The sequence below is a fragment of the Peromyscus leucopus genome, chromosome 10, assembly GCF_004664715.2.
Source record: "Peromyscus leucopus breed LL Stock chromosome 10, UCI_PerLeu_2.1, whole genome shotgun sequence".
NCBI lineage: Eukaryota > Metazoa > Chordata > Mammalia > Rodentia > Cricetidae > Peromyscus > Peromyscus leucopus.
Window position 1 is genome coordinate 90,398,170 of NC_051071.1, and position 24,353 is coordinate 90,422,522.

Sequence of the window (24,353 nt, forward strand, 5' to 3'; positions counted from 1 at the left end):
TAATTAATAAATTAATGTATTTGTTTTGGTTTTTTTGAGACAGAGTTTCTTTGTGTAACTGTCCTGGAGCTTGCTCTGTAGAACCAGGCTGGCCTCAAACTTAGAAACCATCTGCCTTTGCCTCCCAAGAGTTGGGTTTAAAGGTGCACACCACTACCACATTTTAATAGCCACATTTCCCCCACTCCTGCGTCTGATGTTGGCTTCATCAGTTAAGAGTGTCATTAGAAAATATCTAAGTCCCCTAGCAAGATGGAGAGAGAGCTCCATAGGCAAGAGTGCTTATTTCACAGACAAAGGTCTCCAGAAGCCATGTACAAAGTTAAGCATACTTACACACATGCCTGTAACCCTCCACACTGGGGGCGGAGACAGGAGGATCATGGGACTTGCTGACCCCAGGCTAGCCCCAGATTTAGTGAGAGACCCTGTCTTACAGGAGCAAGGTAAGTGTGATGGAGCAGGACACCCAACAGTGTCTTCCTTTGGCCTCTGCAGGTACAGGGGCATGCATACGCCCCGTATGCCGCACACGGGCGATAGTAGAATCTTAAGAACTAAACCTGTTTCACTGCGACCCACCTACCGATGCTCCCACTAGTGTGTGTGGTAAATGCCTGGATTTCTACCTTTGTAACTAAAGCTCATGAAACCTTCACACTGGGCAAGCTGAATCCGTGTCCTCGAGCCACACAATCACTCTTACTTGCCTCAGAATAAACTTTCTTATTCCACTTGAGGCAGGAGCTGCAACAGTTGAGGAAACAGCTCAGGCAGGCTGTCCAAAGCCGAACAGGAGTGTGTCTACAAAGGACACCAGAGTTTGCACTTTTACTCCATGAACTATGAAGCAGATGGCTGATGCTCTGTCTGTCAGCAACTCCAAAAGCCATTTTGAAATCAATGTTGACATCTGGGACATAAATCACCCCAAGCTAGGATTCCCTCATTGTTTAGCATCAGAAGTTTTTGATGTGTCTCCACATCCTGCCCTCTGTGTTACAACTTGTCAGGAAAGGGCAACCCACCCAAGATCATGTAACTATGTTCTCTCACTAAATGTTAAAGGCGTGGCATCCTTACTCATGGCCACCTACTCAGAAATGAGGACACTCTGTCGGAACCCTTCGATACTGTCAGTGTGATGGAGGGTGGCACTTAGCACACCCCCAGAGCTGGGTCAGGAAAACACTGCCCGGCCCTTGGGGCAGATGTGACGTTTCTTTCCAGCATGACATTTCAGAGGTGGATTCCCAGGCTGTTACTGCCCAGGCGCACCCGATGGCTGCATTGTTCTGACCTTTATTTTCACTGGATGGCTTTCTTCTCTTCTGGACGGTCACTGTAGCTGCCATCTGGGATCGCACAAGTAGGCAGATATTTGTGGTCTGTGCAGAGGAAGGAGCCAGTTTCCTATGGACAAACTGCTTAGGATGGAGACAAAAGGACCTTGAAGAGACTAACGTAGTTCTCACTCCTGCCAGACCAGTGAGCTCCTGTCAGATGTGAATTTCAGATCCTCTAGGAGGTTTATGGGGTGTGTCTGTCTGTCTGTGTGTCTGCGTGCATGTGTCTGTGTGTGTGTGTCTGCGTGTGTATCTGTGGTGTTATCTTTGACCTCATTATAAACATGAAAGGAGCTCTCAGAAGATGACGCAGCTCAGCTCTCGTACAGTCACTGTTGGCAGGAGGTCCCTCTACTTGCCAGAACTAAAATTAAAGTCAGTAGTGACCAAGACCAAAAGAAGGGACGCTAAGGAAGCCCGGAAAGGGCTGGGAATGTTTTCAAATACTGTAAACAGTTACTCGACCATTTGCAGATTAAAATTAGCCCGTGACACATCCCGGGGGTAGCCTCCTCCGCCAGCTAGAGCGAAAGCACGCATACACTGTGTGTGCCCCCCCCGGGGGGCTTCTGTGCACCCCACCCCCACACTCCACCCCCCACCCCGGCTTCTGTGCACCGCGGGGGCTAAGGAAGATTGCTCCTACTGAGAGCAGTGGCTGCATTCCTACCTCAGACCGTATTCCTTGTGCGCAAACAGCCTCTTCCCAACAGCCTAGCCACCTGCCCTTGCCACTGGCACCAAGAAGCCACAGGGAGGGTGGGTAGGGTTGGCTACGGCAACTGCCTCCTGGAGAATAGGCTACTCAAACCGATGACGCTCATGACCTCAGAGTGTATCAGGGAAGATGAAACGCCTTAGCATGAAAGACGCCTTCAGAGCAATCCATGGCACTCTCTGTGCTTAAGACGTGCAAGCAGCTTTCATTAAGCATGTTTCTGGGATACGTAAGATTGGTGTCTATTAGCAAAAATAAAAATAAACCTGGAAACAAGGCGGCTGGACCATAGGGTTGCCCTGGAGGGGAGGGAACGCACACCAGTCGGGAAAGCCTGATGCGGCCCTGTCCACACAGTTATCAGTTTGTTTTCTTTGTTCAGCACATCGGGGCTGTCACACTGAAATGTTAAGAACCCTCTTTAGTTGGTTATGATTATTTCTAATTAGTACTCCAAACTTGGGTCAGGTCCAGTGGTCCATCTGGGCAAAGGCCCCAAGACATATTTCTAAAGAATAGCTGCAAAGAACACTTCCTTGGGCTGTTGTTTCAGGTCCGTGTGTGTGTGTGTGTGTGTGTGTGTGTGTGTGTGTGTGTGTGTGTATGTGTGTGTGTGTGTGTGTGTGTGTGTGTGTGCATGTGTGTTCATGTGTAGGTGTGGGTGTGTGCATGTGTACCCTAGTTGAAAACGAGGAGATCCATAAAGTCTCAGGTTCATAGAACAGATGACTAAGGAGAAGGTCATTTACAGAACAAGAAAGAAAAGACTTCCATCAGCGTTAAAGCTTCTGAAAACGAGGGGGTCGGTACAGGTAATGTTTAGGAAGTGCTCATTGCTTAGGGAGTCTACATCTGCACTTAGCGCAGTGAGCATCGCTCCCTTCCCTTCACCCTTCACCTCTTTCAAGAGAGCGCTGCTCACACCACCTGACCTTTGCACTTTGACCTCCCAGTTCACACTTAGCTGTCTGAGAAAATGTAAAATCTCAACCTTGGAGTTTCGGCTTAATTTGCTGTATTTTAAAACTGTAAACAGACCGTGGGATAAACAGGTTGTCGTTTTATGTAACTATCGACCCATCCCTTGTTTTACAGGTCGCTTTAGAATTCAGTGGTGTCAGCAAAGGAGGGAGGCACAGAGAGAGTGGTGAACAGAATAAGGGGACTGGTCAGGACCAGTCATTCATTTCTTCTTCCTCTGTGTAGCCCTGGCTGTCCTGGAACTCCATCTGTAGACCAGGCTGGCCCGGAACTGGAAGAGATCTACCTACCTGCTGAGAGTTGAAATCTGAGAGTTCATTTTCAACAGTGCCGCAAGCTAGTTGAGGTTCAGGAAAAATGAACAGAACAGACTAGACCCCTGCCTGCTAGTCTAGGTGTTCCCCCAAACCCAGCCTCTGCTAAGCTACACCCCAACCCAAACTGGAAGTTTAGAGAAGAAAATGACTAACAGCCAAGCTTGCCTGCGAGATCATGCCTCTGATAACGGCAGAGTAAACAGGATGTGAAACAGGGAGGTGAGCCACACACTGTATTTGTTGAGAAAAAGAAATACAAGTGACAATAAAACCGAGATGACGTTCAGATTGTGCCCCTGGCTACTTAGAAAGGGAGACATGAGTTAGGGTTCGCAGAGACCGTCCTCTGCCTGAATCGGATCATCTGCCGTTCTAGGCTGTCCCCCGACTTTGCCTTGGCCACTGTGGAGTCTCCAGTACTCTGTTGTGAACTGAGACTTCTCTTTAGTGTGACGTGTGTCTGTGTACATGTACAACAGTGTCTATGCGGAGGACAGCTGTCAGCTTCTCTCCTTCCACCATGTGGGCCCCAGGGACTGAACCTGAGTCTTTAGGGCCCTTGCACTGAGAGACAAGCACTTTACCAGCTAGACTGCACCTCTAGCTCCTCGTGCATTTCTTTAAGAAAGTTTATTGAGCTCCTGCATAGAAACCAGGAAGGCGGGCCACAAGAGTTCTCAGCGGGTTAAAGACACTCGCTGCTAAGCTTGGAGACCTGAGTTCAAACTCCTGGACTTGCATGGTGATAAGAAAAACTGACCCCCCCCTCCATGAATTATAGTTTGACCTCCATACATGCACCGTAGCAAACACTCACATACGCGCACACACACACACACACACACACACACACACACACACACACACACACACACGTGTGTGTGCGCACACACACACCTTGGTTCCCAGCTCAGACCACGCCATGCTTTCAGTTCTCACCCACCCTCTGCTCCTGACCTTCTCTCTTCAGGCAGACACCAAGCCACGAGAGCAGGACAACAGGACAAGTCCCTGTGTCCAGAGTCCCAGGGTGGTGAGCTGCTGGGACTCGAACTTCTAATCAGTTTCAACCTCTCCCCATGATCCTCTCCCTCCTGCCCGTCCCTTCCTCTCACCCCCAGGCTGGCACTGAAGCTCACGGCTTGTACTTGTTTGCTTTTCTTGTGTAGCTCTCCTAGGGTTCTGATGGCTTTTTTCCTGATTACAAAAGCAACATATGTTCGTAGTTACAAAAAAGTCAAATATTGCAGAAACGTGTGTCATTTGGAAACATGTCACTCCACCCCTCAGAGCTCTCCACAGACTTCCCTTTGAATCCAGGGTAAAAGGCAGAGTGCTTAACTGAAGCCTGACCTGCATGACCCCTGGTGTCCATGACCCGTGACCTTTCTCCCACACCCTTCCTCTACATGCTGCCTTGTCCATGCTCCCCCATGTCTGTACTCCTGGGCCTTTCCCTAGTTGGTCCCCTCTCTGGAGCACCCCTGGGTGTCTGCATGGCTCCTGTCTTACTCAGCCCAGGTTGCCATGGCAAATACAATAGTCTGTGTGGCCTAAACTACAGGAATTGATTTCCTCGGTGTTCCGGAAGCTGGGAAGTGCAAGCTCCGCATTCCGGCAAGTGTGATTTCTGGTAAGGGCTGTCGTCCTGGCTTGCAGTCGTCAGCCTTCCTGCTGTGTCCTTTCCTAACTGTGCTCTGGAGTGAGGGTAGAAGAGTGCCCTAAGGTGGTCTTTCTTTCCTTTTTTAATGTTTTCTTAAATGTTTATTTTGTATGTGTGGGCATTCTGTCTGCAAAGCACATGTGTGCCTGTCAGAATAGGGAGTCAAAGCCCCTGGAACTGGAGTTACAGATGATGATTGTGAGCCACCATGTCGGAGCTGGGAACTGAACCTGGGTCCTCTGCAAGAGCAGCCAGTGCTCTTAACCCCATCCACCTCTCCAGCCCCATGTTTTTCTTTGAAGTGCACCAATCCCCACAGGTGATTCCCTTTTCCTTATCACCATATGCAACCTTAATCACTTCCTTAGAGGACCCACCTTCCAATAGAGCGTGATGGGAGTTAGGGCTTCCAAAGATCCATTCCGTGATCACTTCCTCCACGTTGTTTAAATATCACCTTATCAAGCTGGAGCTTGGGGCACAGGCCTCTATCCCCGTACTCCGGAGGTAGAGGCAGGAGGATAAGGAATCTCAGGTCATCCTCCACTACACAGCTTAGCCTGGCCTCCATGGGACCCTACCTCATACAAAAGCATTTTCTCCAAGGCTTTCCCTTCTCTTCAAAACACAGACATTTCTCACACGCTCTGGGCCAGTGGATGTTGTAGGATATTTGTACGCTGTGTGAAGACATATTGCTGTGATTGGTTTAATAAAGAGCTAGCTGGCCAATAGCTAGGCAGAAGGTATAGGCGGGACTTCTGGGTAGAGATAGAAAGTAAGAAGAGATAATTGAGGTTCAGAGAGGGTGACAATGAGACACGGAGGGAGTCGGACATACAGAATGAGGTAAAAAGCTGCATGGCAAAATGTAGATTAATAGAAATGGGTTAATTTAAATTACAAGAACTAGTTAGGGCTGGGCAGTGGTGGCACACACCTTTAATCCCAGCACTCAGGAGGCAGAGCCAGGTGGATCTCTGTGAGTTTGAGACCAGCCTGGCCTACAGAGCGAGATCCAGGACAGGCACCAAAGCTACATAGAGAAACCCTGTCTCGAAAAAACAAAAAAAATTAAATTAAAAAATAAAAATAAAAGAGCTAGTTAGGAACAAGCATAAGCTATAGGCCAAGCTTCATAATTAATAAGAAGTCTCCATGTCAATATTTGGGGGCTGGTGATCCAAAGATAGTCCAACAAGAAATTTGCTACAAACTGGGGTCCTTGGAATTACCTGGAGACTAAACCAGGTCCTTGTTCACATGGACCTACCTTCACTACTGCTGTTGACAGACCTCACTTTGTGATGTGCCTGTCTCAGGAGGCCAACCCCTACCTGTGGCCCAGGATGGCAATGAATGTGTGGCCCAACACAAATTTGTCAGCTTTCCTAAAAGCTCTTTGGCATTGTTTTTTTTCTAAGTGGATTGCGTGGTTCTAGAGCATGACTTTTGTAAAGGAAAACATCGTGCATGCTACAGTATCATACAAAACAAAGATGTATGTGCTCTCCAAACCCATGGGCCAAAGTTGCCCACTCCTGTGTGGCCCAAGACAAGTCTTCATCCAGTGTATCCTAGAGAAGTCAAAAGGTTGGACACCCGCCCCCCACACACACAAGGCTGTTGCCTGATCCTAACTTCCCTACATAACAACTTGAGTGTTGCAATTCTGAGCATAGAAGCTTCAAGATGCTTCAGTGTTTTGACAGCAAAGCCCATTGCTAGAGGGACAGGGGGACACGTGGTTTATCAGGGTACAATTTTGTTGCTGTTGTTGTTGTTGTTTATTGAGATAGTGTCTCACCATGTAACCCTAGCTGGCCTAGAACTCACAAGAGATCTACCTGCTTCTGCCTTCCTGTGCTAGCATTAAGGTGTCTGCCCCTCGCTCAACCTAGAGGGCCACAGTTTTAGCAGTCCACCATACTACCCTCTTTAAAATGGCAGCCTGGGATAGCAAGGTGGCTCCATGGGCAGAGACACCTGTCAGAAAGCCTGCTGACCTGAATTTGTTCCCCAGGTCCCACAGGTTGTCCTCAGACCATGACATGTGCCCTGTGACACGCGCAACCACACTCATACAGGCATGCCCACATGTGAATAAGTAGGTGTAAAAAGTATGAAACAAAACAAAATTGTAACCTCTTTCTTACTTTCTTATATATGTTTATCCTTGGCTAAGAAACTATAAATTCCATACAAGTAGAGATGTCTACTTTCGTATTCACTGATTTTTCTCCATTGTTTATACAGGAACCTAGCTTATGAATATGCTAAGTGACCGAATATATTAATATTAATTTGAAAGTGTTCTCCAGAAGAACACTTCACTGTGAGTCACCTTGTAACTTTGGGAATACTTTTACTGTCAAAAAATCTTTTCCACCAAAGGTCTCATCTTCCTTCACCACAACGTCACTGGGCAGGCTGGGAACACAGCATTGCCTGGGCCTTGGGGATGGGTAAGCAAGGGCTCTCCAGGGTGCGGTATGGCAAGTGCTGGGTTAGCAGAGAGCACTTGCCTAGCATGCACAAAACCCTGCGTGGTCCCCAGCACCACATAAAAACAGACAGCACACCTGTAATCCCCAGAACTCAGTAATGGAGGCAGGAGAATCAGAAGTTCAAGGTCATCCTGGGCTATATAATGAGCTTGAAGCCAGCCAGAGCTAGGCGAGAAGTAAACTGTTTCTCCTACCCAGGCATTCTACCAGCCACCACACAGCCACCATGCAGCCTCCCAGCTCTGATGCCTCCATGTTTCCCCCAGCTGGAGTGTAGAGCTGGGGAGGCTCTCTAAACCCGCCAAGTTCACCAGCGCTCACCAACAGGAAATTCCTTTTCTCTGATATTTCCTGGTAGAAGCAGAAATCTGAAAGTTGTCTAGCAAGGGTCTTTGAAAGGTGAGGGTGTCGGGTCTTTATGGCCCTTGCCCCTGGCTGGTGCAGTTTGTGTAAAGCGGGGCTTCAAGCCACCTGTCTGTAGCAGAGGACAATCTCCATCATGCTCTGCACAGCCTTCCCTTCCCCAGAGGGCTTGCTTAATGAGCCAGGCTTAATATTAAAGGAAAACAATACCAGGCATGAGAAAAATACTCAAATGAGTACATTCAAAATGTGCTTCATAATTTGAGGAGCAGAGAGGAAGGTTTATACCGTTAAGAAAACCCCTTTGGGGGGCTGTGGGGTTATGCTTTGGGTAAAGTACTTGCCTACCACGCTTGGTGCCCTGGGTGCGAGAACACATGCCTATGATCCCAGCTCTTGGGAGATCAGAAGTTTAAGATCACCTTCCACTATATGTGGAGTTCCAGGTTTGTGACTATATTGTGCATCCCAATAAACTTATCTGGGGGTCAGAGAACAGAACAGTCACTATAGTAAACATAGGTTTAGGCAGTGGTAGCACACGCCTTTAATCCTAGCATTCAGGAGACAGAGATCTGTCTGGATCTCTGTGAGTTCAAAGCCACACTGGAAACAGCCAGGCATGGTGACTCATGCCTTTAATCCCAGGGAGTGATGGCAGGAAGCAGAAAGGTATATAAGGCGTGAAAACCAGGAACTAGAGCTGGTTAAGCTTTTAAGCTTTTAGCAAGCAGTTCAGCTGAAAACTCAGAGGCTTCCAGTTTGAGGAACAGGATGGGCTGAGAAGTTGACAAAGTGAGGTTAGCTATGGCATGTTCTGTCTTCCTGATCTTTCAGCATTCACCCGAATATCTGGCTCCGGGTTTGTTTTTATTAATAAGACCTTTTAAGATGCGTGTTACACAGGTCGGCCTGGGGATCCTGAGACCCTGCTCCAAGACAAAATTACTTGGCTAATTAATTTTAAAATTAGAAGCTCTTTGAAACAAGTTACAGAGTACTGGAGAAAATTCAACCTTTAAAAGTTATTTTCTTTCTTTCCCTCTAAATTTAAATTTTCAGGTTTTGGTTTTTTGGGGTTTGTGTGTGTGTATGTGTGTGTGTATGTTTGTATGTGTGTGTATGTGTGTGTGTACATGTGTGTGTATGTGTGTGTGTGTGCATGTGTGTGTGTGTATGTGTGTGTGTGTGTGTGTGTGTGTGTGTGTGTGTGTGTAGACCAGAAGTTGACACTGAATATTTTCCTCAGTTGTTCCCACCTTATTTTTTAAAGCGGGTCTCTTTCTGAACCGATTCAGCCAGAGCAGATGCCATCAAGCCCTAGCGACCATGTCTTCGCCTCCCCGGTGCTGGGTCACAAGCCTGTGCTGCGATGCCTGGCGTTTTACCAGGCTGCCGGAATCAGAAGGCGGTTCTCACGCCTGTGCAGCAAACATTTTCACTGGCTGAGCCGCCTTCCCAGCCTTTATCTAAATCCTAAAACGTGAAGTTTGTTCTGTTTTATTTGTTGTCTTGACTGTGTGGTGCACGTTCGTGTGTGTGTGTGTGTGTGTGTGTGTGTGTGTGTGTGTGTGTGTTCAGAGGCCCAAGGCTGACCTCAGGAGTCTTTCTCAGTTGGTTCCCACTTTATTTCCTGAGTCTGGGTCCCTCCGTTGAATCCAGAGCTTGCTCCAGGATCCCCCATCTCTGCTGGAATGACAAGCAGGCCTCCACAGTCACCCAGAATTTTGACTCTGGTCTTCTCTTGCCCGGCAAGCTCTTTATCTGCTGGACCCTTCCTCTAGTGCTCCCGAAAATTGTATCCTTTCTTCCTTTTTCCTTTCTTTCATTGATTTCCATTTCTTATTAGTGCCATTCTAGGTAAAGAAAAATTTCAAATTTAATTATTAGTGTAATTTTTCTCATTTCTCTATTTATTGCTTCACCTCCATTTTAAGTACAAATACATGAGCTTCTTTTGTAGATGTAGTGAAACTGCAGTTTGAAACCTAGCTCGAACACACTTAGGAATTTGTTCTTTTTGCTTTGGTTTGGTTTAGCTTTTTGAGGCAGGGCCTCAAATTATAGTCCAGGCTGACCTAGGATTCAGTGTGTTGCCCAGGCTGCCTCTAACTCATGGCTAGTCTCCTCACTCAACCATCCAAGTGCTAGGATGACAGGCCTGAGCCATCACACCAGGCTTTAGATTCTGTTCTGCCAGAGCCACCAAAATGCCACACCACCCTATCACCTGGCTTGGCTTCACCTGGTGATGGACGGTCTATCACACTCTTCCTTGGCTTACTGATGAGTGAGCAAAGTAAGTTGTCATGCGGCTGAGAAATAGATGCACGCACAGTTAGTGAGTTAGTCCTGTGTGGAAGTCAGAGGACAACTTTCCTGAGCATTTCTCCTTCCGCTGTGTGGGTCCCGGGTGCGGCACTAAGGTTTTCAGCCTTGACGGCTGACAGCGATTGTGTTCGCTGAGTGCTTTTTGCCTGCCCGAGGAAACTGTGTTTATTATTATTGGGGGTGGTTGTGGGAAACACAGGCCGCGGCACCGTCACGGAGGTCAGAGGACAACTTTGTGGGGTCGCTTTTCTCCGTTTGCCTTCGCACAGTTTCCGGGATGGACGTCAGGCTCCTGTCCGTCTGCTTCTCCGGCGACGGACATTCTTTCTTGGTAACTTTGTTTGTATTTCGGTCGGGGTTCGGGCAGCACGTGCCTCGGCGCCTCTGTGGAAGTCAGGTGACCGACTGTCCCTGGCGCTGGGTCTCTCATTTATTTACCCACTGAGTCACTCCCCGGCACAACACTGGTAACTGTTGTCCCAGCCCCAACCAGCGTTCATAATTGAATGCTATCAACACAGTTTCCCCTTCTTTTTTGTTTTTGTTTTTTTGTTTTTCGAGACAGGGTTTCTCTGTGTAGCTTTGCGCCTTTCCTGGAAACTCGCTTTGGAGACCAGGCTGGCCTCGAACTCACAGAGATCCGCCTGCCTCTGCCTCCCGAGTGCTGGGATTAGAGGCGTGCACCACCACCGCCCCTTCTTAACGGCTACCAACGAGGAGTGGGGTCCCTGTCCTGTAACGGGAAATGCTGGGCTTCAGTCTTGACTGCCACATGTCCTCTCGCAGGTGAAACTCGAGCGCTCTCTGAGCCCTGCTGGGGAGCCCGCAGAGTCTTTCTCCGCTCGCCCCACAGCCTCGACTTCTGCAGTTCTGTCTCATTTACTGTTTGGTTTTGTGTTGTCATCCTTATTTATGTGTGGGTACCCACATGGGCCATCAGATCCCCTGGGGCTGGAGTTACAGGCATTGTGTGCAGCCCAACACACATGGTTCTGGGAGCCGAACTCAGGTCCTCTAGAAGAGCAGCAAAGGCTGAGCCATCTCCAGCCTCCTGGTGCTGCTGTTTTTGAAGCCAAGTTTTGTTGTATGGAATGAGCTGCGTCAGAGTGGGTATGGAGCGCAGGATGGCCAGGAACCTGCAACACTCCTGCCTCTGCCTCCCGGGTGCAAGGACTGCGGGCGTGGCCACCGCGCTTGGTGCTGCCCTCTCGGTTATCACCATCCCATCACACCATGCCGTTATCCGAAGTCCACTTCTCTTCTCTTCTCCCCTCGTCCAGTTTAACTGTAGTACACCCACTGATTTGTACCAAAACAACTGAGATGATTGCTCATTCTTCTGCCTGGTGATTTGATTAGAAAAAGCCAAATTCAAAAGAAACAAACAATTCATTTTAGATAAGGGATATATATAGCTCAGCTGATAGAATATTTGTCTAGCATGCAGAGGCCTTGGGTCCAATCCCCACCACATCCTAAACCCAGCATGATGGTGAGTGCCAGTCATCCCAGCACTAGGACGACGGAGGCAGGAAGATCAGAAATTCAAAGCCATCTTTTGATACATAGCAAGCTCAAGTCTTTTTTTTTTTTTAAATTAAAAAACAAAAACAAAAAAAGTGGCCAGGTGATAGTGGCACATGCCTTTAATCCCGGCACTCAGGAGGCAGAGGCGGGTGGATCTCTTGTGAGTTTGAAGCCAGCCTGGTCTACATAGTGAGTTCCAGGACAGTCAGGGGCTACACAGCGAGACCCCGGTCTCAAAACAAACATTCGTTTGTATGTGTGCTGATGCAAATCTCATGTTAATCTGACATTAGGATAAGAAGGGAAGGGCATATGTGTTTGAGGATTTAGAGCGTGTCTAGTTATTGTGGTCATGTGAGGAAAGACTAGCTGGATGAAAACATGTTTCATGTTATAATGCAAGTTAGTTTGCTGGGGCCTGGAATTTTCCAGTGAAGGTAGGTGAATTTTAACAAGGACATGTGGAAAACTAGGGTATTTCTGAAGACCCACTAGTAAAATAACAGTGTTTCTCCCCCCCAGAAGTTGTCCTCTTTTAGATTCCCATAAACGATCTGTCTCCTGTGAAGTAGTTTAAGAGCAATGTCTGACTTTCTTTATATGCTGATATTTCCAACTGAAATACGTTAAGACTCAGCTATTGTCCAAGTCCAGTTTTTCCTCTCAATGTTGTTTTTCCTTAAAGAAGTTTCTTTGTTACTGTCAAGGTTAACTGAAGTCATAACTGAAGAGAAGAACAGAAGGAATTTGGAATAGTTTTCCATAAACTTCTGAACCCAGGGACCTATCCCAGGAGACTCCCTGTGAGGCTTGGGATTGTTGTTGGGATAAATCATTTTGGAAAAACGATTGCTTCCTCTGCTCTTAGGTTGACAGAAAAAAAAAAGAAAGAAAGAAACAACCACTGGGCCAGCCTCGACTTTAGCGCGCTGTTCCTCAAGCCACAGTTACAGAAAGCACTAGAAGTTTCTCCTGTGGTACAGAATAGCATTTCACCAGGGAGTGCAGAGCAGGTACTCAGATGATCAGGGTTGCATCAAAATCAAGACTCTGCTAAGGGGGCTGGAGCAGCAGCTCAGTGGTCAAAGCAAGTACTGGACTTCCAGAGAACCTAAACTCAGGTCCCTGCAACCAGAATGGGTGGCTCTCAATATTTGTAACTCCAAGTGCAGGGGCTCCCACACCCTTTTGTGGTCTCCTTAGGTACCTACACTCATGTGCACTGATGCACACACACACACACACACACACACACACACACACACATACATTAAAATCAAAATCAAAATCTTTTTAAAAAAATCAGCTAGGAATTGTGGGATCTGTAGTCAGATTTTTTTCTTTGGGCTGCCAGCTCACAAATAATGACACAGAGACTTAGTATTAATTATGGAAGCTTGGCCTTAGCTTAGGCTTTTTTCCTTAGTAGTTCTCATAACTTAATCAACCCATATTATTTAATCTACAATCTGTCACATGGCTCCTTACCTCATCTCTGTACGGCCCATCCTGCTTCCTCTGTGCATCTCTCTGGCAACGCCACCTTTCTTCTTCCCAGAGTTCTCTCTCTGCCCGGAAGTCCCGCCTATACCTCTTATCTAGCTATTGGCCATTTAGCTGTTTATTATACCAATCACAACAATGCTTCTTCACACAGTGTACAAATATCCCATAACAGGGATCCTTTCATTCTGCAGAACAAAGGGTCTTTTAGGCCCCAGACAAAAAGACACATATTCCTTAGGCATCTCAAGCACAGCTTTTTTTTTTAATTAATCATATCTTTGTGTGTGGGGTGTGTGGGGGTGTTTGTGGAGGTGTGGATGTAGATGTGTGGAAGCCAGAAGTCAATCTTGCATGTCATTCCTTGTTTTCTGAGACAGGCTTTCTGACTGACATGGAACATGCCAGTTAGGCGAGGCTAGTTGACCAGCAAGTCCCAGGGGACTATCCCCACCTCTTCAGCACTGACATTAAACATGAGCTCCGGCCCCTGGCTGCTTCACATGGGCTCTGGTCATCAAACTCAAGCCTCTCACACTTGCAAGGCCAGCACTTTACCAAGCAGCTGTCTGGCCAGCCCTGAACACACATAGATCAAGGCCCCAAGTCTGCAAACAGCCTTTACAATTCTATCACCAAGTTTGTGTATAAGTTTTTATTCGTTGCTGTGCCTGAACAAACTAGATCCTCCCCTTCTCCTATCTGGGGGAGACGAGAGGATCAAAAAAGGTCTATGGTAAGAAGCAGATGAACATTTTCAAATGAAGGATCTTTGCAATAAAATAGGTCCAGAGAGGAAATAGAAACCTTCATACCCAGTATCCAGAGGGCTAATGATGGGATTCGATGAAGAAGCTGACAATCCCTTCAGTTCTTTCCTACCACCCACCATGGTGTGGGGAGGAAGAGTAATGATAGCTCTGGGGGGATACTTGCCCTTAGACAATTCAGGAGGACACTGGTCCAGCCTTCAGCCTCCGCTATGCGGCTTTCCCCAACAGAACCCCCCCCCCCCCCACACACACACACACACATTTCCTTCTGGGAATTGTCTTTGGGTCTTTGTTTGTGAAGAGTCCTGCAGTGCCTAAAAGTTGTTTAAGTAAATTCCTAATTGTTTTCTCTTGCCAACCTGTCTTTTTCTGTATGGTGTTGGACTTGAACCCCTCGATGGGTGACAGACAGGTATTATTATACCTTTTCTCTGTTTGGTGTGACACATACTTGTAATCACAGGACTGAGGAGACTGAAGCAGGAGGAGGATGAGTCAGTGGTCAGCCGGGGCTACCCTGGCTGGATACAGACTCGAGAAACAAAAACAAGAGCAAAAACCCTCTCATCCTACACAGTCCTGCAGATGACCCCTTGTCATGGATGACAACATGTCTACTTTGTTCTGATCCCACCAGGAGCATTCCTGAAGTCATCCACCTAGCAGGACCGGAAGGGCTGCTCCTGTACCCGGATGGTGAGGGATTTAATTGTTTTAACCCTGGGACCTTCTGTTAAGAACTTGTAAGCATCGGGGAAAGTGTGGTGCTGGGGATTTCTCCACATACACTGACTGGGTACATGCTGATGGCGGACTCCCTCCTGAGTGTTGGGGGAATTGCCTTTGCTCTCTGACCTTAAGGATCTCAGTGAAGCTGTACTTCAATTCGATTATGTAATGGGAGAAATGACTGAGCAATGAGATTAGTTAGTAGACCTGAGATTTGATAACATCTGAATTGATACAGAATCTGGAATGATGAAGTGGGAGAGGCTGAGAAACATGTCTGAAGTGTATCCCAATGGATTTGATGAGCATTCGGACACAAAAGGGTGGCGGGGGGTGGGGGTGGGGGTGGGGGTGGGGGTGGGAGAAGCTTTTGGGTTCCTCTAGGGAAATGCTGCCTTGACATATTTCTTAAAAACAATTATAAGGTTGACATTTAAGCATCCATATTGTCAAAGGAGGAGAACTCAGAAGCTCCTCTGCTTAATTTGATCTACTGCCCCTCAAGACTGTGCTGCACTGAACTGACAGTTGACCTCTTTTAAACCCGGGGCTTTGGTGGGGCTTTGTAGGCAAGCTGCCAAATGGAATTCACTTCCCAGGAGTGCCACGGCCACCTCGGGGCAGCAAAGCCAAGACAGTCACAATCAAAGGACAGACTCAGCAAAGTTAGGGTGGGGAGAGGGTCAAAGGCAGGTGGCTGTGTGCCAGTCTGGACTTTGAGTCATGAATGAGGGTGTTGTCTTGCCTCTTTTGGATGAATCCATGTGTGTGTTGGAGAGCTTGATGATCCTGGCAGTTCTAGAAAGGGTGGGGCAGGGGACTGACCTCAGGGAAGGCCAAGGAACAAAGAACACAGACAGAGTTAACATGTCTGACGCCAAAGCTGGTGCACCCGTTTCCTCCTGCAGGAGTGAAGTAAATACCAAGACAGGGAGATGCTTGGTGTAGAGCACAGTAGGAACATGGTAGTTATTTGCTCCTACTGTTCTGAGCAAACTGGGGCTACAAAGGAGTATCAGAAGAATTTTTCTAATCCGGAGCAAGAAACTAAGGAAGAACGGCTCTCAAAGCGTCACTAGGTGGGCTGTGGAGATGTTTCAATCAATAACGTGCTTGTCACACAAGCATCAGAATCTGAGTTGGATTCCCAGAGCTCGGGGACAGTGACATGCTTGCCAATCTAGTGCCGGGGAGGTGGGAACAGGTGGACCCCTGCAAACATGGTGGGTAGCCAGTGCAGACTACTTGGTGAGATCCAGACCAGTGAGGGAGAGACCTGTCTCTCAAAGCAAGGTGTATGGCTCCCGAGGAATGACATCTGAGGTTGACCTTTGCCTCTCCACACACTCACACACTTGAGCATGTGAACATGCACACACATATGCACCCCCACCCATGATAAAACAAGTGGAATCAGCACCAGAAATTGGGGATATAGCTCAGTGGAAAAGCTTAGAGTCTGGGGAGGGGGGGGGCTCTGGGTTTAGTCCCTGATCTCTCTCTCTGTCTCTCTGTCTCTGTCTCTGTCTCTCTGTCTCTCTGTCTCTCTCTCTCTCACACACACACACACAAACACAAAAACCCTCAAAAATAGCAAGCAATGACAGATAAAGTATCAAAATTAAACACTTGATACTTCAAAGGTCATCATCAAAAAGTGAACAACTCACAGAATGCGGAAAATTTTGAAAATCACATATCTAAAATATACAAAAATACAATTCAATAATAAAAAGGACTGGGCAGTGGTGCATGTCTTTAATCTCAGCACTCAGGTGGCTGAGCCAGGCGGATCTCTGTGAGTCGAGGCCAGCCTGGGCTACAGAGTGAGTTCCAGGAAATGCTCCAAAGATACACAAGAGAAACCCTGTCTCGAAAAACAAACAAATAAACAAACAAAAGAATAAAAAGAATACATACTTCAATTTAAAAATGGGCAAAAACATGCATGTGTGCAGGTAGAACACTCATACACACAAAAAAAAATTTTAAATAAACCTTTTGTTTTTTACATAAATGGACGTTTCTCTAAAGAAGATTTGTAAAATACTGATAAACACAGGGAAAAGTGCTCAGCCTCTTTAGCCTTCAGGGGAAAACGCAAGTGAAAACAGTGAGATAGCCTTCACACACTCTAGTGTAGACACAATTTTAAAAAACAAACAAGAGCTAAATAATAAAAAGTGTTGGCAAGGCCATGAAGCAGCACTGTCCTTAAACGTTTTTAGTAAGAATGTAAACTGGGACTGTCACCTTGGGGTATGATCTGGCAATTCCTGAAGAGGTTGAAAATAGAGTCGTGTTGACAACTGAAGCTTAACCTTAACTGAGGAACTGACTCCATCAGAGGGCTTGAGGTCCTATCTGGGGAGCGTTTTCTTAATGGCTATGGGAGGGCCCATCCCACTGTGGGTGGTGCTGGTGAGCTTGGGCTCAATAACATGGTGCCTGAACTAACCTGAGGAAATGACCAAGAAAGCAACTTTCCTTCGTCATTGTCTCTTCCTCAGTTCCTGCCTCCAGGTCTGCACCTTGAGTTCCTTATGTTGTGGGACAATCTTTTTGTACACTGGGAAGATGTGTCTCTGCCAAGGCACCTTCTGATTGGTTTAATAAAAAGCTGAGTGGCTGATAGCTAGGCAGGAAAAGATAAGTGGAACTTCCGGGAAGAGATAGAATGCTGGGAAGAAAAGAGGTGGAATTTGCCATCCAGACATGGAGGAAGTAGAAAGTACAGTATGGAGGAGAGGTAACCGGCCACATGGTAGAACATAGATTAATATAAATGGGTTAATTTAAGTTTTAGAGCTAGTTGGAAACAAGCCTAAGCTAAGGCCAAGCTTTCATAATTAATAAGCAGTCTCCATGTCATTATTTGGGAGCTGGTGGTCCAAAGAAAGTCCAACTACAAGTATAAGGCAAATAAATTCCTGGTTGTTTTTGGCCAGTGTTTTATCACAACGACATGAATCAAGTTTGATCAAGCTGCCATCTGTGTTAGTGTCTTTTCTCATTACTGTGACAAAATACCTTACAGGTGATGTTAGCTCACTGTTTTGGAGGGCTCAGTCCCTTGTGCTAGTAGAGCAGCTCACATCACAGTAGAGAGGAGGCACAGAAAGCATATGCCTGAGCTTCACGCCCCCCCCCCAACCTCCTTTATTCTATCCACACATGCCCCACAGTTCATGGAATGGAGTCTTCCTCATTCAGGGTGATCTTCCTCTCTGAGTTAATCCTCTCAGAGATGCCCTTCCAGAAGCACCCAAAGGTGTGCCTCATAGTCTCATCCTGTGCATTTCTAAATGCAGAACATTGACAAGAAGGTGAACCAGAATGCTATGTGGCTGGGTGTTCCATTTCTAATTATAGACTTTTTTTTTCCCCCAGTATTTTGAGACAGGGTTTCTCTGTGTAGTCCTGGTTGTCCTGGAACTCACTCTGTAGACCAGGCTGGCCTCAAATTCAGAGATCCACCTGCGTCTGCCTCCCAAATGCTGGGATTAAGGATGTGTGCCACCACTGCCTAGCTAAGCATATACTTTTTAAAAGATTTGTTTGTTTAACTTAAAAATCATTTTATGTGTATGGGTGGCTTGCCTGAATATTGGTCTGTGTGCTGGTGGAGGCAAAGAGGGTGTCAGATTGTCTGGATCTGGAATTATGGACAGTTGTAAGCTGCCATATGCTTGCTGGGATCAAACCTGGGTACCCCAGAGGGGCAGCCAGTGCTTTTAACTGCTGAACAATCTCTACATCCCTATTTATTTATTTACTTATGTATCTGTGTGTTATTGGTGAAATTATTAAGGCCACTCCACATAATTAAAAGGAAGATTTATTTAGTGGGTGACTTACAAATGAAGGAAATGGTAGATTGTGGGGGGTCTAGGGAAGGTGTATCGCAATCCAGCGGTGTTCTCTGGAGCTCTGCTCAGTCAACCTCCACCGTCTAGGGTCCAGGAACTGAGCGAGCATGCCCCCATCCAGGTCTCAGGTCTCCAGACGCCTCCCTTGGCCCCGCCTCATAGGCGTGACAGTTGCCAGAGTCTCAATGGGGGTTGGAACTTCCAGATCCAAGCTGGAATGGCTACCCACTACATCTCCCCTTTTTTGTCTAAATAAGAAGGTTCTAAACTATATATATCTAAACAAGACTATATACAAAGGAATGGTTATCAAATATTGTCCAGGAATAATGAGGGATAATGACCTAGATAAGATGGAACTACAACCAATGCAAACAATATCAAGCAAGAAACACATACTAAAATCCAGAGAAGTATAGAGCATAGGTAAATGGCATGTTATAAAGATCATTCCAAAAATTGTCCTATCCTAAAGAACCTGAATCTAATACTTAATATGTTCTATCTAAGATATTATATATACTAAGTTGTAACTATAACTGCTAGGAAACAGGAAGAAGGAGGGAGAGACACTGCAGCCACCACCAGGACAAGCAACATGTAAAGATGCCGGTAAGCCACAAGCAACGTGGCAAGGTATAGATTTATGGAAATGGGTTAATTTAAGATATAAGAACAGTTAGCGAGAAGCCTGCCACGGCCATACAGTTTATAAGTAATATAAGCATCTGAGTGATTATTTTATAAGTGGATTGTGGGACTTCGGGGCTTGGGGAACCTGGAGAGAAGCCCTCCAGCAACAAATGGCGCCCAACGGCTCGAGTTTCCACCTTAAACCTGAGAATATTTAATAACCAATTCTGAACAGAGCCAAAACCAGGTTCCTGCTTCTTGTCTCATATGGGCAGCTAGACACCGCAAAACACAGGCTTGAACACTGGTGGGTTCCTGGCGTGTGCGTTTGACCAGCAGTATGGCAGAAATGAGGCATCTGCCAGCGGCACATTATGCTGTGTGGTAGATTTAGTCTTTACTATTATTTAAAAAAAAATTTAAAAAAAAAAAAGGTTTCTGGGCTACACGCTGCTTTGATAAAAGCTTAGACCCACTATTTCTGAGACTTGATGACTCCCAGAGCTGGCAAAAACTACCACTGCCATGTTGGGAAGCTGAAGTGGGTGGAGCCAACAGCCACAGCGCCGTTTCAGTCTTAGAATGGTGCAGTTTAAAGCAATAGGCTCAAGGTAATATAAAAAATAAGCCACATAAAGATGGCTACCACACAGAGAATCTGGATTATGTTCTCTTTAATAGTCATAAATAAAGAAAAACATTTGATTTCAAAAGCTGTTGAGTTATGCCAAAATGTATATTTTAAAGGTACCTTAACTTCAAAATTTGGATATAAGGATATGTTACTTTGGAAAAGAGGTTCTGCTTTTGTTTTCACAGAAAGCCAGAGGCTACGGATTTGTTCCATATTAAGATACATCAGGTTTGACCAGCCAAGACCCCCTGAAAGATCTCCGATGACACCATGGCCCAGATGATCCAACATCCAGAACGGTTTCAAGGCAACTGTTTCACATAATACAGCCTCACGGACTACCCCATAGGCCTAAAATTTTCTTTGTGTCCCCATAAGATACAGCGCCCCCCTCCAACAGGAAGTAGTAAGAGATGCTACGCCCAAATTCCCAAATATACCAAGCTGGCTTTAGAGGTGGAATTGGCTCACTCCCCCTCTAAACCCAGACATATTGCTTAAAAAAAAAATGGTTAAGAGATTCTTGTGTCCCAAATCAAAAGAGCCCTCTGGTATGGGACAGAGAAAAACCAATATTTTTATTTAAAACAGGTTGATTATAAATGTGATCTCTTTCTAAAAAAGAAAAGGGGATATGATACAGATATATAGGAGGATATAGAGATGATAAGATAAAAGGGTAGATTAATGAACCTACTTTTAAAGAACAACTTGCTTAAAATGTTTTACATTGGTATAAATTTTAGTTTATTGATACAAACTTGAAGTTAATTTTAATTTTGTTATACTGTATATATATATATATATATATATATTTGTTTGAGGTATTATGTTTAACTCATTTAAAATTGTAATGAATAATTAAAAATAGATTAATAATTAGTCATCTATGATAATCATATTTGTAGCCATGTTAGTTAAGTCTTCTAGGTATACATAGATATATTTCAGATAGATAGGTAATCTTCAAACACTTCATAGACCTAGAGAATATGGCATTTAAATAACTTAGAATTCTGTTGACGTGAGGCACAATTGCTCCTGGCTGCACCAATTGATCCCGAGAGAATGTTGGGCTTCTAAGACATTTCCATTTGGAAGTTTGTCTTTTTGGCACAAAATGGCCTACGGGGCAAAGAACTGCCCTTGCCTTGATGTCTGACAGTACGAATGCAATGCTGTCCTTCCTGGACAAGCGGGACACAAGGAAAGCGACCACTGTACTCTGCCAAGACAGGGTAAGATGGTCTCTCAGAATTCCTGCTTCTGAAAATGGTCTGTCAGATACTCTAGGCCTGTAGCCAATTTGAATGCACCAACAATGCTGAGAAACATTAGGTGACTGTCCAGGCTGCCAGCTGTCTTGGTCTACTCTTGCAAGATTCCCGAAAGTTGCTTGCATCCATCTACCATTTCTCAGGTACCATTATGTTCCTTCTCAGGTCTTTGATGTGGTTGAAAACTAGATAGTTGTAATTTCCTCAGTTATGATAAAAGATAAGTTAGATATAAAACATTAAACTCACAAATATAAGATAGATAGGACATCTTCTTTAATATTGTAACTGTAATTCTTGCTCGATAATTGTTTTGCTATATGTAATTTTACTATGTTAAAGTTAAAACCTTCCTTTTTAAAAAAAGAAGAAAAGGGGAAGTGTTGTGGATATCGTTCTATATAAATAAAACACTGATGGCCAGTGACCAGACAGGAAGTATAGGCGGGACAAGGAGAGAGGAGAATTGGGGAAACAGGAAGAAGGGGGAGAGACACTGCAGCCACCACCAGGACAAGCAACATGTAAAGACGCTGGTAAGCCACCAGCCACATGGCAAGGTTTAGATTTATAAAAATGGGTTAATTTAAGATATAAGAACAGTTAGCAAGAAGCCTGCCACGGCCATACAGTTTATAAGTAATATAAGCGTCTCAGTGATTATTTTATAAGTGGATTGTGGGACTTCGGGGCTTGGGGAACCTGGAGAGAAGCCCTCCAGCAACAGTGTGTTTATGTGATTATATGAGGCATTCGTATGCTGTGGTAGTTTGAATGTAATTGGCCCCATAATCTCATAGGGAGTGGCACGATTCGGAGGTGTGGCTTTGTTAGAGTGGGTGTGTCTTTGTTGGGAGAAGTGTGTCATTGTGGGAGCAGGCTTTGAGGTTTCTTATGCTCAGGACACTGCCCAGTGTCTCAGTCGACTTCCTGTTGCCTGCAAGATGTCTCAGCTTCTTCTCCAACACGCTTGCCCGCATGCCGCCATGCTCCCCACCATGAGACCAAACCTCTGAACTGTCAGCCACCACCTCAGTTAAATGTTTTCCTTTGTAAGAGTTACCATGGCCATGGTGTCTCTAAGACAGAAGTGTAGGTGTGTTCACTTGTGCACACACCAAGAAAACAGAGGAGAGCAGTAGATGTTTGCCATCCCTCTTTGTTTATTCCTTTAGGTAAGATTTCTCCCTGAACCTGGAGTTTGCATTTCCTCAGGTTGGAAGCCAGCAAGTTCCAGCTTTCCCGCTTTCCCCGTCCCTCTCAGATTTAGGGTTACGCATGTGTACCGTATGCCTGGCTTATTACTTGGGTGCTGGGACACAAACTCACTCTAGTTTTCATAATTGCTCAGCAAGTTCTCATAACTGCTGACCCCTTTCTCTAAGTTTTACTTAACTGAAATGAAGACCTATGTGTATACCAAAACTTATATGTAGGTATCATAGATGCATGATACACAGTGGCCCCCAAGTGGAAGCAACTAAAATGCCTACCCAACTGACGAACAGATAAACGTGATGCGTTAGGTCCTTCCGGCAAAGCGTCGTTAAGCAGTAGGAAGAAGCGACGCGCTGCTGGTTGGCTGCAGCAGGCATGGCTTTTAGAACTCTGTACTTTATGAAAGGAGCTGAGATACTGTGGTGGTTTGAGTGAGAAATGTCCCCCATAATCCTGGACATTTGAATACAAGCTTCCCAGTTGGTGGGGCTGTTTTGTGGGGGGTCAGGCGGTGCAGTCTGGCTGGAGGAAGCATGTCCCCCGGTGTGGGCTCTCAGGTTAAAAAGCAGCCTTCTCTGCTTCCACTTTACTCTCTCTGCTACACGCTTGTGGTGGAGATGTGAGCTCTCCACTGCCAGACCCAGCTGCCATGTGGCTTGCTGCCCTGCCTCCCTGCCTCCCTGCCTCCCTTCCTCCCTCCCTCCCTCCTCCCTCCCTCCCTGCCTCCCTCCCTCCCCACCTCCCCGCCTCCCTGCCTCCCTGCCGTGATGGACTCGTACCCCTCTGGAACTGTAAGCTCACATAAACTCTTTCTTCTACAAGTTGCCTTGCTCATGGTATTTTATCCCAGCAACAGAAAAGTAACTAACACAGGTAAAATCCACCAAATGTGGAAGTTTTGTTTTGTTTTGGTTTTTGGTTTGTTTCTTTTCTGACTCTTCTACACCACCCAGAGCAGAATTTCTGGCACTGGGCATCTATGTGGGAGTTTTTACACATACACACACACACACACACACACACACACACACACACACACACACACACACCAAGCAGTTCTACAGTTTGACTCAGTAGCACCAGACCTCACAGGATGAAGGCTCAGGTCCACAGAGCTCTCCCTGTCCTCACATTAGATTCCAGTCACGAGCCTCAGGCTGTAGCTTGTGCTTCCAACAGAGCAGTTATGAATCAGGGTTCCTGCAGTCTCCCCTCAGGTTAGTTTGCTAGAGTGGTGGATGAATTTATATTGAACTATTCATCAGAGAGCTATAGAAAAGGAACAGAGGTCGAGGCACAGAGGCAGCAGCCCAGAAAGTGTATACCTTCTGTAGGCCATTGTGGGACACCTCTCCGGAAGCTGTGCTAGCCATTCTTTTTACGTTTCTATGGGAGCACAACTGAGTCCATTGGACATTGGTGATCAAGTCAACCTTCAACTTCTTTCTCCTCCTTAGTGGTCAGGGGATGGTGTTGAAAAGCTTAAAGGTCTAAGCACGTAATGGTCCCCCTGGCACAACCAGACTTTAGCCTGAGACTGTGCAGTGGCCTCTGGTCATCTTAGGCAAAAGACATTCTCACCTTGGGTTCCCAAGGTCTTCTAGGGTTATATGCCAGAAATCAGGGTCCAGCACTAAATATGTGTTTCTTCTTCTTCTTCTTCTTCTTCTTCTTCTTCTTCTTCTTCTTCTTCTTCTTCTTCTTCTTCTTCTTCTTCTTCTTCTTTTCTTCTTCTTCTTCTTCTTCTTCTTATTATTATTATTATTATTATTAATACATCACAATTTAAAGCTCCACATTCTGTCCATAGAACCTTACAACAAAATGGCATAAACTTCACAAGATACTGGCGCATCACTACAACTTCTCTCACTTTTCAGTGATTAGTTTGGCTCTTGTCATGGTATGAAAACGTCTCCTGGTTTGTCCACTTGAGCCTGTAGGCTCCCCACTCTGCCTTTCCA

The 24,353-nt window shown here is 46.0% G+C and overlaps 1 pseudogene; it reads left to right on the top strand.

The window, feature by feature from the left end:
* The window catches only part of LOC114691877, a 46,323-nt pseudogene that overhangs the window by 414 nt on the left and 21,556 nt on the right, over window positions 1-24,353 (top strand).